Raw genomic sequence first — 13,890 nt, forward strand, 5'->3', positions numbered from 1 at the left:
AAGCCCCCAGGCTGGAAAGGAGCTCTGAGATCATCCAGTGCAGCTGTTTCGCCCACTGTGCCAAGCCTGCCACTGCACCATGTCCCCAGGCACCAGCTCTAGGTGGCTTTTAGACACATCCAGGGATGGCAGCTCCACCACCTCCCTGGGCAGCCTGTGCCAGTGCCTGAGAATCGTTTCCATGAAAACTGTTTTCTTATGTCCAGCTAAAGCTTCCCTGGCACAGCTTGAGGCCATTGCCTCTCCTTCTGTCATTACTTACCAGTGCCTGCCTCTATGCAGCCTCCTTTCAGGCAGCTGCAGAGAGCAATGAGGTCTCCCCTCAGCCTCCTTCTTTGCAGTCTACCAGCCCCAGCCCCCTCAGCCACTCCTCCCAGCCTTGTTCTCCAGCCCCTCAGCAGCTCAGTTGCCCTTCTCTGCACCCACTCCAGCCCCTCCATGTCCTTCCTGTGCTGCGGTGCCCAACACTGAGCACAGCACTCGAGGTGCAGCTTCACCAAGGCTGAGCGCAGAGGCACAGTCACCTCTCTGCTCCTGCTGGCCACACTGTTTGTGATATAGGCCAGGATGCCCTTGGCCTTCTTGGCCACCTGGGCACACTGCTGGCTCCTGTTCATGCTCCTGTCATGAACAAGGGCCAAGCCCTTCTCCTCCACACAGCTCTCCTGCCATCCTTCCCCAAGCATATAACCTTGCATAGGGTTGTTGTGGCCCAGGAGCAGGACTTGGCCCTTGGCCTTGTTGAAGCTCATACAGTTGGCCTCAGTCCAGGGGTCCAACCTACCCAGGTCCCTCCCTACCCCCCAAGGAGATCAGCACTGCCACCCAATTCTGTGTCATCTGCAAACTTCCTGAGGGTGCCCTCACCCACTGATAAAGAAAGCGAACAGAACCGGTCCCAGTACTGAGCCCTGGGAACACCACCTGTGACTGGCCTCCAGGTGGGTTTGACTCCATTAACCACTAGTCTCTGGGCCCAGCCACCCAGCCAGTGCCGTACCCAGCAGAGTGTGTGCCCACCGAGGCCATGAGCAGCCAGGGGGTTTATGAGAATCACCCCAGGGAAGTTTGTTCCAGCTGTCTTGCAGCTGAGTATCACCAGAAGAATCAGCAAGGGGAGGGCAAAAGCTGAGCAGACCACAAGCCTGGGGGCATGTTCTGCTGTTAACACCCATTTCAGGCACCCCATGGCCACCCAGGTGCCATGGGGCAGTGATGCAGCCATTCCACAGGGTGCAGAAGTTAGCTACTTCAGCAATACCCTTCTCTCCCAACACTGAAGCTCCTGTGCCCCTCTGTGTGCATGGTACCCCCAGCTGGTTTCGTTGCAGGGTTGTGCTCTTCTGAGCTTTAGTGTTTTAATAAAAAGGCCCATCAACAGCTTTGGTGCCAGGGCCCTCTGCCCCAGCTGGCTCACTCACCTACTGACCAGCTGCTGCACATTGACCCACAGCTCGTCCATGGCAGCTCTGGTCCAAGATGGATTAAGTGCTACAGCTTCACTGCTGGAGGTGACCCTGGGGGGGGCGAGGGGCAGGGAGGGGTATGAGGTATGGCAGTTTATTAAGACACAATAACCCAATGCCACAAATGAAATGTGAACAAAGGAATCGAAACCTTCCCCCGTGCATCCACCAGGCAGCACAAGTGCTCATGCTGCTGTGCCATCGCTGTACCCAAGCCACCTTTAAATCCAGTTGGGAAAGCACAGCTGCTGCCCAGGCACACCACACTGCATCCTGTTAAAGCCATGAATGCCCTCAGCCAGATGCTCACCTTTGCCCACAAAGAGCAGCTGGGGAATAACCTGCCCTGCACTCCTTCTGTCTCCTGATGTAGTAGGTAGTGAGTCTGGGTGCCCCAGTGTCTTAGTTTGAGCTGAAAACAGCTTTGGACTGAGGACAGAAAGAATTTACTCCAAAGGAGCACACAAACACAGTCACACAGAACTGGAGTTACACAGAAATAGTATTCACAGATGTAAACAAGATGCAAAAGGTGCCAAGGTAGCAACATAGAATAGAATCATAGAATCATAGAACCAAGCAGGCTGGAAGAGAGCTCCAAGCTCAGCCAGCCCAACCTAGCACCCAGCCCTGCCCAACCAACCAGACCATGGCACTAAGTGCCCCAGCCAGGCTTGGCTGCAACACCTCCAGCCACAGCCACTCCACCACCTCCCTGGGCAGCCCATTCCAGTGCCAATCACTCTCTCTGACAACAACTTCCTCCTAACAGCCAGCCTAGACCTGCCCTGGCACAGCTTGAAGCTCTGTCCCCTTCTTCTGTTGCTGGCTGCCTGGCAGCAGAGCCCAACCCCACCTGGCCACAATGTCCCTTCAGGGAGCTGCAGGCAGCAATGAGCTCTGCCCTGAGCCTCCTCTGCTGCAGGCTGCACACCCCCAGCTCCCTCAGCCTCTCCTCACAGGGCTCTGCTCCAGGCCCCTCCCCAGCCTTGCTGCCCTTCTCTCAACACCTTCCAGCACTTCAGCACCTTTCTGCAGTGGAGGAGCCCAGAGCTGGACACAGCACTGCAGGGGTGGCCTGAGCAGTGCTGAGCACAGAACTAATTTTTATATCTATATACACATCACGAATCAACCCTGGTGTAGCCCTCCTGGCTAAGCCTCTCGACAGGCCTCACAGTGGACCCCAACCAGCCAAGTCTCTTCCTCAAGACTAGGCCTCAGTAGGCCTCAGTGACCCCCCCCAGCCCAAGCAGGTGTGGCAGGGCCGCAGTGCACAGCTGGGAAATGGCTGACCAGCCTGGGCTACTGCCACAGACACCACAGCCATAACAGCAACCACAGCGCGGGAAGAGGAGGGAGTGGGGGCAGGCTGGTGGGGAGGCTGCACAGGCTGCTCTTTGTGTGGGAGACACAGCCACAGTGAATGGAGTGACAATGTCATGCAACTGCCCCATGGGCTGGGTTGGAAGGGAGCTCACAGCTCAGCCGTGGGCAGGGACACCTCCCCTAGAGCAGGTCACTCAGGGCCTCATCCAACCTGGCCTTCAACACCTCCAGGGTGGTTGTGGAGCACAGAATCTGTGCTCCACAGCCTCCCTGGGCAACCTGTGCCAGTGTCTCACCACCCTTACTGCAAACAACTTCTTCCTGACATCCACTTTCAGTCTCCCCTCTGCCAGTTCAAACCCATTCCCCCTTGTCCTGTCATTACCAGACCTTGTCAATAGTCCCTCCCCAGCCCTCCTGCAGCCCCCTTCACATCCTGCAAGGCCACTCCAAGGTCTCTTCTCCAGGCTGCAGAGCCCCAAGTCTCTCAGCCTGGCCTCACAGCAGAGCCTCTGCAGCCCTCTGAGCGTCTTGGTGGCCTCCTCTGGACTGACTCCAACACTTCCATGTGCTGCTTGTGCTGGGGGCTCCAGAACTGCACCCAGGACTGCAGGTGGGGTGTGAGGAGAGCAGAGCCAAGGGGCAGAATCCCCTCCCTTGCCCTGCTGCCCACACTGCTCTTGCTGCAGCCCAGGGCAGGGTTGGGGATATCCTGTGTCCTGTGACCGCTTGGCTGCTGGGGACTTTCTGTTCCTCTGGAGCAAATTGTCTCCAAAAATTTAGGATTTTACCTCCAGTTATCCCTAAACCTACCACACCTCCAGCACAGTCACTCACTGTGCTGAATGACACACCACTGCTTGTGGCATCCCTGAACCCTGCAAACCAAGCCAACAAGCCATAGCTAGTGAGTTCATACCTGATACAACTTAATGCTGAGCAGCAGCATCACTGTTACCCAAAGGGCATCTCACCTGCACTGCTGGCTGTAAAGCCTCATGTACAGCTGTGCTGCCCTGACAGCCCAGAGAACCTAGTAAGGTTCAACAAGGAACCTAGTGACGCTCCCCCCAGCAAAGGGCAACCTAGTGAGGTTCAAAAGGATAAGTGTAGATTCCTGCACCTGGAGAGGAACACCAGCAGGCACCAGTGTGGACTAGGGGTTGACCTGCTGGGAAGCAGCTCCATGGACAAGAGTCTTGGAGTCCTGGTGGCCAAGAAGTCATCCATGGGACAGCAATGTGCCCTGAGGGCATTCAGAAGAATGAGGCCAGCAGGTCAAGAGAGGTTGTCCTCCTCATCTACTCTGTCCTACTGGGACCACATCTGAAGTATTGTATCAGCTTCTGGGCTCCCCAGTTCAAGAGGGCAGGGAAATAATGAAGAGATTCCAGTGGAGTCTATGAGGATGGTGAAGGCTCTGTGACATCTGTGCAATGAGGAAAGGCTGAGAGCCCTGGGGCTGGTTAGTCTGGAGAAGAGCAGCCTGAGAGGGGATCTCAGTGATGTTCACTAATATCTGAATGGTGGGGGCCGAGAAAGGGACAGGATCTTCCAGTGGTGTTCTGGGATAGCACAAGGAACAATGGACACAAAGTGCAACCCAGAAAGTTTCTCTTCAACGTGAGGAGAAAGTTCTTCGGTGTGAGAGTGCTGCAGCCTGCCTCTGCCGCATCTTCAGTTTGCACCACCTCAGGTGCAGCCACCCAGCAGCAGCCACTCACTCAGATGAACAAAGCCTTTCAGAGGGCCTGAGGAGAGGGATGCAGACAGAAGGGCTCCAGCCCAGGGGCAAAGCCATCTGCTGAACACTGCTGTGCTGTGCACCATGGCCTGTGTGACCTGAGGAGAGAGCAGGGCAGCAGGAAATATTGTCTTGTCTAAATCTGCTGATCTGCTAAGCTCAGAGTGTTTGATGGCATAGTGATAGCTTCCAAGCAGGAAGCACAGAGAAGGTGCCATTGGCAGACCTAGCCATTAGACGTTGGCCTATCTGGAGCAGACAGACTGTGTGTCCTGCCACTAGATGTATTGTCTTGGCCAGAAGAGAGAAATGAGGTAAGAACGAACTTTCTCTACTGCTTTATCTGCTCTGTGCAGGATTGCCAGAGTATGCAGAAGCGCCAAGCAGCAGACAATGAAATGTTTGCTTTGCATTTGCATTGCTTGCAGAGTAAAACATCCTCGTTTTGATTGAGGGTATTTACAACCGACAGGCAGAAAATGATCGTGTGTGAAAGGTAAGAATAATGACTGAGTAATTCCCAGCGCTGCTCCACCACACAGTGACCGTGGCCTGAGCCAACCCCCAAGTCCTCAAGGGCAGCAGAACGATAAGCCCTGGTTCACTCACACCCACTTTTGCACACTGCCTTCAGGGAACAGGGTGTCAGCTTGGCAGCCAAGTCAGCTTCACAGCAAACAGGAGGTGGGCAGGTTCATCGAGGCATGTTTGGCAAGCACAAAGCTGTATGTACCAGTGAGGCTGGGAGCAATGGATCTGCCCCTCCACTCTGCTGTGCTGAGACCTTACCTGGAGTGCTGTGTCCAGCTCTGGAGCCCTCAACACAGGAAGGACATGGACCTGATGGAGCAGGTCCAGAAGAGGCCACGAAGATGATCAGGGATTTGGAGCAGCTCTGCTCCAAGGACAGGCTGAGGGAGCTGGGGGTGTTCAACCTGGAGAAAAGAAGGCTCCAGGGACACCTAACTGCAACATTCCAGTGCCTGAAGGGGCTACAACAAGGCTCAGAGAGACTGTTTGCAGAGGCCTGCAGGGACAGGACGAGAGCAATGACTTCAAACTAGAGCAGAGCAGATTGAGACTGGATGTTAGGAATAAGTTCTGCACCATGAGGCTGCTGGAACACTGCAACAGGTTGCTCAGGGAGGTGGCTGAGGCCTGGAGGTATTGAAGGTGAGGCTGGACGGGGCTCTGGGCAACCTGATCTAGTTGAGCCTGTCCCTGCTGAGTGCAGAAGGGTTGGATTGGATGCCCTTTCCAACCCAGAGCATCCTGCTGAGTGCTGCCACTCCTCTCCACACAGTCTGGTGGTCTCTGGCTGGTTTTACCCCAGCACCATCTCCTTACCAGTGCTGGTGAAGTCCTCTGGCACTCACTGCTGTATAATTCAGCCTCACTAACTTCAGTGTTCCTGCAGCTCAAAAGGCTCTTTTCTTTACTTGTGTAAAGCCACAATCAGGGGCAAAGGAACCAGAGTGTCTGAGCAAGGAGTTGTGTTCTCTCTGAAGACAGCAGTGCTGCATTCCACCACAGCCCAGTGCTCCATCATCCCCTGAAACCCCTTTGCAAGGCTGTGGGGTGCCTGCATGGCACAGCAGCCCAGGACACTGCTGGACATCAGGCATGCTGTGCACAGCCTGGCTGTGGCCCTTGCTGAGCTTCAGGCAGTGGTGGCATGGGTGGGGTATTTTCTGGTGCCAGGTATTTTCTGGCAGGTCTCTTTTTACTAAAAGCTGAACTTTGTGCGTTTAGCTGCAACTTCTCTGACTTCCCTCTGGGAAAACCCAGACACATTTAGGACACCTGACATAAGACTAGAAGGGTTCTGGTCAGACAGGGGCACTGACAGCTCAGTCAGAAAAGCAGAGAACAAGAGAAAATGACTTTGCTCAGAAAGATCTTTTACCCCCTTGCCATGCTTCTGTGGTCCCACTGTGCCCATATGGGTCCCTCGGTCAACAGCTACTTTTCTTTGCCTGGCAGTGCCCTCCACCCTGGCAAGACACTTCCCCACCACACGGTCAACAAAGAGCCCTCCAGGTGGGCAAAAGAGGGAGAATCTCAGTCCTACACCCCATGCAGTCCTAGCCATCTTTTCACAGAATCACAGAATGTCAGGGGCTGGAAGGGACCTCCAAAGCTCATCCAGTCCAACCCCTGCCAGAGCAGGATCACCCAAAGCAGATCACACAGGAACACATCCAGGTGGGTTATGAATACCTCCAGAGAGGGAGACTCTACAAGCCCCCTGGGCAGCCTGTTCCAGGGTTCTGTCACCCTCACAGGGAAAAAAAATCCTCCTCATGTTTCCATAGAACTTCCTATGCCTCAACTTCCACCAGTGCCCTTGTCCTGTCCCTGGGCATCACCCAGCAGAGCCTGGCTCCAGCCTCCTGGCACTCACCTTCACATACTTATAACCATGAATGAGGTCACCTCTCCAAGCCTCAAGCCCCAGCTCCTCAGGCTCTCCTCGTAAGGAAGATCTCCCACTGCCTTCCATCTTTGTGGCTCTGTGCTGGACTCTCTCAAGCAGTTCCCTGAGGTCCTTCTTGAACTGAGGGGCCCAGAACTGGACACAATAATCCAGATGTGGCATCATCAGGGCAGAGTAGAGGGGCAGGAGAACCTCTCTCGACCTGCTAACCAGAGCCCCTCTAATCCACACCAGGACGCACGTTGCTGGCTCATGGTCAGCTGTTGGAGTTTAAACCGGTGGAGCCCCTGGGTACAATGACTCTTTGCTCACCACTATGGTTAGATGGTCACAGTCTGCTTTATTTCCATGATGCAGAGACTTATATGCATGCTGGCAAGAGGCTGCTCCACCAAGACTGGTTACAATCAGAGGGTCCAGAGTTACTTGTAAGACATGGATAGGTCAGCATACCATAACAATCTGAGGATCAGCCTCTGGGGCTGGCTAAACTCTGCCCACCTGCAGCTGCACTCCACCCCCTGCAGCTGCATGTGGGGGGAAGCTCCCTGTGCCTGGTATCTAATTCCCAGGATGGACTGAAGGTCTTCCCAGCACGGGTTGCTCATGTTTATCAATTCCGTGTCTTCTGCTAGCAAGAATTTCTCCAACAGTCAACCTCCCGTCCACCAGGACTTCCAGGTCCTTTTGCCCTTCACTGCTCTCCAGCAGGTCAGTCCCCAACCTATCCTGCTCCCTGGGGTTGCTCTGTCCCAGGTGCCAGATTCTACCCTTGGTCTTGCCAAATTTCATTCAGTTTCTCTCTGCCCACCTCTCCAGCCTGTCTGGGTCTGACTGGATGGCAGCACAGCCTGAGGGCTGTCGGCCACTCCTTCCAGCTTGGTGTCATCAGCAAACTTGCTGACAGTGCCTCTGTGTCCTCATCAAGTGCATGATGAAGATGCTGAAGAGTCCTGGTCCCAGTACCGACCCCTGAGGGACTCCACTAGCTTCAGGCCTCCACTTGGATTCCATCCCAATGTCCACAACTCCCTGCCTTCTTCCCTTCAAGCTGTCCCCATCCACCTCACTCCCTGGTCATCCAGCCCACGCTGACTCAGTTTGGCTGTGGGGATGCTGTGGCAGAGAGTGTCAGATGCATTACTGAAAACCAAGAGCAATACTCTGATTTACTGGGGAGCGAAGGGCTGCCAGGAAATCCATTCTTTCTCTCCATGGGCATAAACTCGGACACCAGAAGCAAAGGCCTGGGATGTTTATGGCAGAAAAAAAGCAGAGGAATCAGTTTTGCTGTATGCCCCCAGACCACCTGGCCTGGCAGAAGAGAGAGATGGCTTTCCAACTCCTTTAATAATGCAAAACCTGAGGCAGGGGTGAAGAGGAAGAGCGAGTGGAGAGAGTGGGATTTGCTGATAGTACAATTGCTTGTGAAAGAAGCTTCTGCTATTCCCCTCTCCACACAGCCTCTGTTGCCTAACAGGGCAATCATATCCGAGTGTAATTGTCTAACAATGGTTCCACACTGAGAAAATAGTTCTGATTACAGACATTAACATGTTGAGGCATTAAGCTTCCTCACTGTAATTACCCTTGAGCTTAGTCTCACAAATGAATTAATGTGCTGATCGCTCGGACTAATAGAACCAGCGAAAGGGTGATGAATTGCTCCCAAATCAGATAAAATCAAGCGTGACAGCCTTTAATTAATTTCAGGGCTTGGGGGGAGGAGAAAGGGGGTCAGCAGGATGCTGAAAAAAATATATCTCTCCCTTGGTGATGACTTTGGAGACAGAGATATGCAAACAGGGAAGAATGGGCCTGGGGAAAGGGAAGATGCACGCCAGGCGAGAAGGGGGCTGCTGGAGATGGGGCTCTATCGTTTGTGCATGTCCCAGGTTAAGCCCAGCTGGGCTGCAGGAAGTAGCCTGGAAACTTGATGACTCCAGGTGGGCAGGGAGACCTGGCCCCTCCTGGGTGGAGGACCCCTAGGTCAAAGTTTATCCCACTCCCACTTCTTGTCCACAACCCTATTTAAGACCCAGTGAAGCTTCTACCAGCTTGCTCTTCTTCCTGCCTTTGCCACATCTCCTTGCTGCTGCTGTTCCAACCAACCATGTGGCCAACCAACCACGTGGCCAACCTTGGTACCTCCTGCACCTAAGGACACTCCATCTAAATGCAGAGAATCCACTGCCACACAGCCTGGTTTTGTCTGTGTATCTGTATTTTGTCCCTACATCTCTGCAACCCTGCTTTACCTTAAATACCTTTTCTGTATTGTTGAGGTTTTCTTAACTTCCAAACCAGTTTAAGGCTGTTCTTCAGGTGTTTGACCCCCACCTTTTACCCTTCTGCCTCAAATTTTCCATACAGGGAGAAGGGGACAGGGAGAGGCATCCTAAGTGCACAACCTCTACTCCTGGCCTTCCCCAGGACCATCATTCTTCCATGGCATCTTGCTATAGTTTTAAGGCTATTCCCAGAGAATTCAAGTTTAGGATAAACAGTTTTAGGGACTGGATACAGAATAATGCAAGATAAGTTTATCCCACTCCATTGGCCTGCTGAATAGCTTACAGTTCCTAGAATCATGGAATCGACCAGGCTGGAAGAGACCTCCAAGCTCAGCCAGCCCAACCTAGCACCCAGCCCTGGCCAATCACCCAGACCATGGCACTAAGTGCCCCAGCCAGGCTTGGCTTCAATAGTTCCCGTGGTGGCAGCTCCACTCCCTCCCTGGGCAGCCCATTCCAGTTGCAGCACAAACCTGTTGATCTCTCTGGCTGCCTCCTGCTGCAGTCTGGCTTCTCCACTTCGCCTGCACCCTTGCATGCTGCCTGCCTGAGCCTGTGAGGTCGGGGAAGGCAGAGGCAGTGTGCTGGCTGTGTTCAGCCTCTCTGGCCCTCTTTGAGGTACGGTGCAGTGGCTTCTGTGCTGTTGTTGAGCTGTAAATGCATGCAAATACATCTTGTGGCTGTTTATTGCCCTTTCTACTTTTGTATTGAAACTTCCAAGCTTCTAAAGAATTTAGTCTGGAGGGTACATTTCCCATTTTGGTGGGTGATAAACACAAGCCACAACAACTCTGCCCAAGGGAAGCATTGCCAAAACTCCTCTTCTTTTGTCTTGTTTCCTGGCAGGGCATCATTTGCCAGGCTGCTAGCACAAGGCTGCACTCGTGCAAGAGGCGGGCTGGCCACGGCTGCGGCTAGCAGATACACTGTTACCTTCCTTGGCTTGTCCCCTGTGAAGCACCTCCCGAGAGCCTTTGTCTTTTTTTTCCAGAAAGAAACCAAAGGATTCAGTGGGAAGGACTGGAAGGACTTGGCAGAGCTCTGGACTGCAGCTGCTGAGTACAGCCTCTCTCAAATTCAAGTCTCCCCTCAGGTGGTTGCCTGCCTGTAAAATAAACCAGCATTGTACAAGGAGCTCGTACCTGATGACCTTGTGTGTGGAGTTCCTGCTTGCAGCCCAGCAGCTAACAATCCATCACCAAATTCAGATACCTACACAGAGCCACCAACAGAGAATGTCTTCCAACTCAGAGGTCTCCATTCCAGCTCGCACCTGGAGCTCGCTCCTGCCACTTGGCAGCAGGCACATGCGGGGTGAGACATGCTTACAGACACACAGCCCGGGGTCGTGCCAGTTCAAACGTGTCAGCAGCACAGACAGGCACTCAAGGTGTCAGCTGACAGCTGCTGCCTGCGGAGAGGCAGGCACCCACCTCTGCCAAGGGCACACACCTGTATGAGCACAGGCGGCGTGAAACGCACCTGCAGGGACCCTCACAGGTGGCCCTGGAAGGGCGCAGAGCCGAAGCGCAGCTCTGCCCTCCTGGCACTGAGCTGACAGGGAGCTCTGCCCCTGCTGCTCAGGGCCTGCCAGGTTTAGTGCATGCTTTGATCTGCGCTTGTCTAGCTGCGTTTGGAGCAGCGGGAGGCTAAGTGGGACAGCGCCAAGCCTGTGATTCTCAGGAGGGTGGAGGGTGAGAGTGCTTTAGCACGCAGCCTGCCTGCCCCTGGCAGAGCAAAGGCAGAGGAAGCAGCAGCCCAGGTCCCCTCTCTGGCTGAGAAACGTAACTCTGGAGCCTCCCTGTGACAAAACTGTCTCTTGGGCTTCGCCAGAGACCACAGGTCCATCAGCCCAAGGTCAGCAGCCCTCGGTAGCATCTGTCACTCTGATTCATGCAGCTGCCCTGAGGGCAGTGCAGTTTATGACTCCCTGTGCTGGGTGCAGCCCTACAATGAATTCAGTGAGCACTGCAGAGAGTGCAGCTGACAGTGCAGCTGACAGTCACTGTGATTTGAAGTAGATTCCTTGTGTCCAGTAGCTGACAGTCCCTCATGTGAAGTAGACTGGTTGGGTTGCTGGTTGGACTTGATTTCAGAGGTCTTTTCCAATCTTTATGATTTTAAGTTCAGATCCCAAGGATGGTGTCCGTGTCTCCTGAGCATTTGCTTCAGCGAGGCAGCTCTGAGTCCTGCCTTTGGCAGCAAATTTACTCCTGTGTGTGATGCAGGGTGAGACACTGGCTCAGGAATGTGCTCTTTGCTGGTTGCAGGCATGTGCTCAGGGGCAGACACTCCTGCTCACCTCTCGCACAGAGGGTATGCTCCTTCCATAGCTATGAAGAAATGGAAGGCTGAAGAGCTCTGTTTGCTTGTAGAACCAGCCAGGATGGAAGAGAGCTCCAAGCTCAGCCAGCCCAACCTAGCACCCAGCCCTGCCCAGCCAACCAGACCATGGCACTAAGTGCCCCAGCCAGGCTTGGCTGCAACACCTCCAGCCACAGCCACTCCACCACCTCCCTGGGCAGCCCATTCCAATGCCAATCACTCTCTCTGACAACAACTTCCTCCTCACAGCCAGCCTAGACCTGCCCTGGCACAGCTTGAGGCTGTGTCCCCTTCTTCTGTTGCTGGCTGCCTGGCAGCAGAGCCCAACCCCACCTGGCTACAGCCTCCCTACAGGCAGCTGCAGGCAGCAATGAGCTCTGCCCTGAGCCCCCTCTTCTGCAGGCTGCACACCCCCAGCTCCCTCAGCCTCTCCTCACAGGGCTCTGCTCCAGGCTCCTCCCCAGCCTTGCTGCACTTCTCTGGACACCTTCCAGCACCTCAACATCTCTCCTGAATTGAGGAGCCCAGAACTGGACACAGCACTCCAGATGTGGCCTGAGCAGTGTTAAGATCCCCTCTGAGCCTTCTCTGCAGCCTAAGCAGCCCCAGGGCTCTCAGCCTCTCCTCCTCAGGCAGCGCTGCAGTCCCTTCAGCATCCCTGTAGCCCTGCCTTGGACTCTCTCCAGATGATCCCTGTCTCTCTTGAACTGGGGAGCCCAGAAGTGGATGCATTATTCCTGGTGGGGCCTCGCTAGGGCAGAGCAGAGGAGGAGGAAAATCTCCCTGGATCTGCTGGACACACTCTTCCTAATGCCCCCCAGGATGCTATTGGCCTCATTGGCCTCAAAGGCATTGTTACCAGCAACTTTGTTCTTCTCCCAGTGTGTTTTAACTGCACCTAGAAGATCCAGAGAGGAAAAGGCCTGAGCTATCTCAACAGTTGCTTGGAGGATTTGCTATGTGAGTTTCTTATCTTGCCTTTGCCATCCTTTAGCACAGTCTGAGAGATTAAACATAAATAAAAATGCATTATGCACTTACTGCTCACTGTCTTAGAAACCTGCCTTCAATTTGTGAGCTACAGGGAGAGACAGGAAATCTTACTGCCCTTCACATGTCCTTGTCTATTGCCACAGCACTCCTTCAGTCCCTTCCCAGGCTGTGTGAAATGTTTTGGAGGCAGAGTCTTCTGATCTCTGCACTGTCATCTTCCAGCCCACAGATACCAGACAAGAGGCATCACAGAAGATGCCATGGGAGCAGAACCAGTCCCAGGGACATGATGTTTCCAGGGGGTATAATTTTATCTCACCCCAAAGCCCACAGGCCTGCAGGTGGGTTGCTTCCTGTACTCCCTTGTTGCAGGAATACAAAATCAAGAGCTCCAGGCACCCTGACTTAGTTGAGGATGTTCCTGCTGACTGCAGAGGGGGTGGGACTGGATGACCTCTGGAGGTCCCTTCCAACCCTGGCCATTTTGTGATTCTGTGAACATGGAGGCTTTGGTCCTAACCACAAACCATAGCTATGTTTAGTTTCCTCTCAAACTACCCACCCAAGACAAAACCTATTGGAAACAGAGGCTTTGGCACTACCACCAGCTGTGGTGTTTGAGGTGCTTCAGCTACCAGAAAAGAAATACGTGGCTTGGAACTAGTCACAGACTCACAGCACATGAGAGGTTGGAAGGGACCTCCAGAGGTTATTCAGTCCAACCTCCCTGCCAAGGCAGCATCACCCAGGGTAGTTGAGTCAGGAGTGCATCCAGGTGGGTTTTGAAAAGCTCCAGAGAAGGAGACTCTACAGCCTCTCTGGGCAGCCTGCTCCAGGGCTCTGCCACCCTCACTCTTGAGGTGAAACCTTCTCTGTTCAAGTTTGTACCCATTGCTCCTTGCCTTATTGCTGTGCACCACCCAAAAGAGCTTGGTCCCCTTCACTTGGCACTCACCCCTCAGCTACTGATAGACATCGCTCAGATCCCCTCTCAGCCTTCTCTTCTCCAGACTAATCAGTCCCAAGGCTCTCAGTCTGTCTCCATAGGGAGATACTTAAGTCCCAAAATCATCCTCATGGCTCTCTGCTGGACTCTCTCCAGCAGGTCCCTGTCTCTCCTGAACTGGAGAGCCCAAAACTGGACACAGTATTCCAGGTGTAGTCTCAGCAGGGCAGAGTAGAGGGGGAGAAGAACCTCCCTACCCTGCTAGCCACACTATTCCTGATGCACAAATCCTGTGGGAGGGTCGTGATCTGTATTTCTAGTTCATCTAGACCTGGAGTCATGTCCTAGCCCAGCCT

The sequence above is a fragment of the Pogoniulus pusillus genome, chromosome 24 (assembly GCF_015220805.1).
Source record: "Pogoniulus pusillus isolate bPogPus1 chromosome 24, bPogPus1.pri, whole genome shotgun sequence".
Classification (NCBI taxonomy): domain Eukaryota; kingdom Metazoa; phylum Chordata; class Aves; order Piciformes; family Lybiidae; genus Pogoniulus; species Pogoniulus pusillus.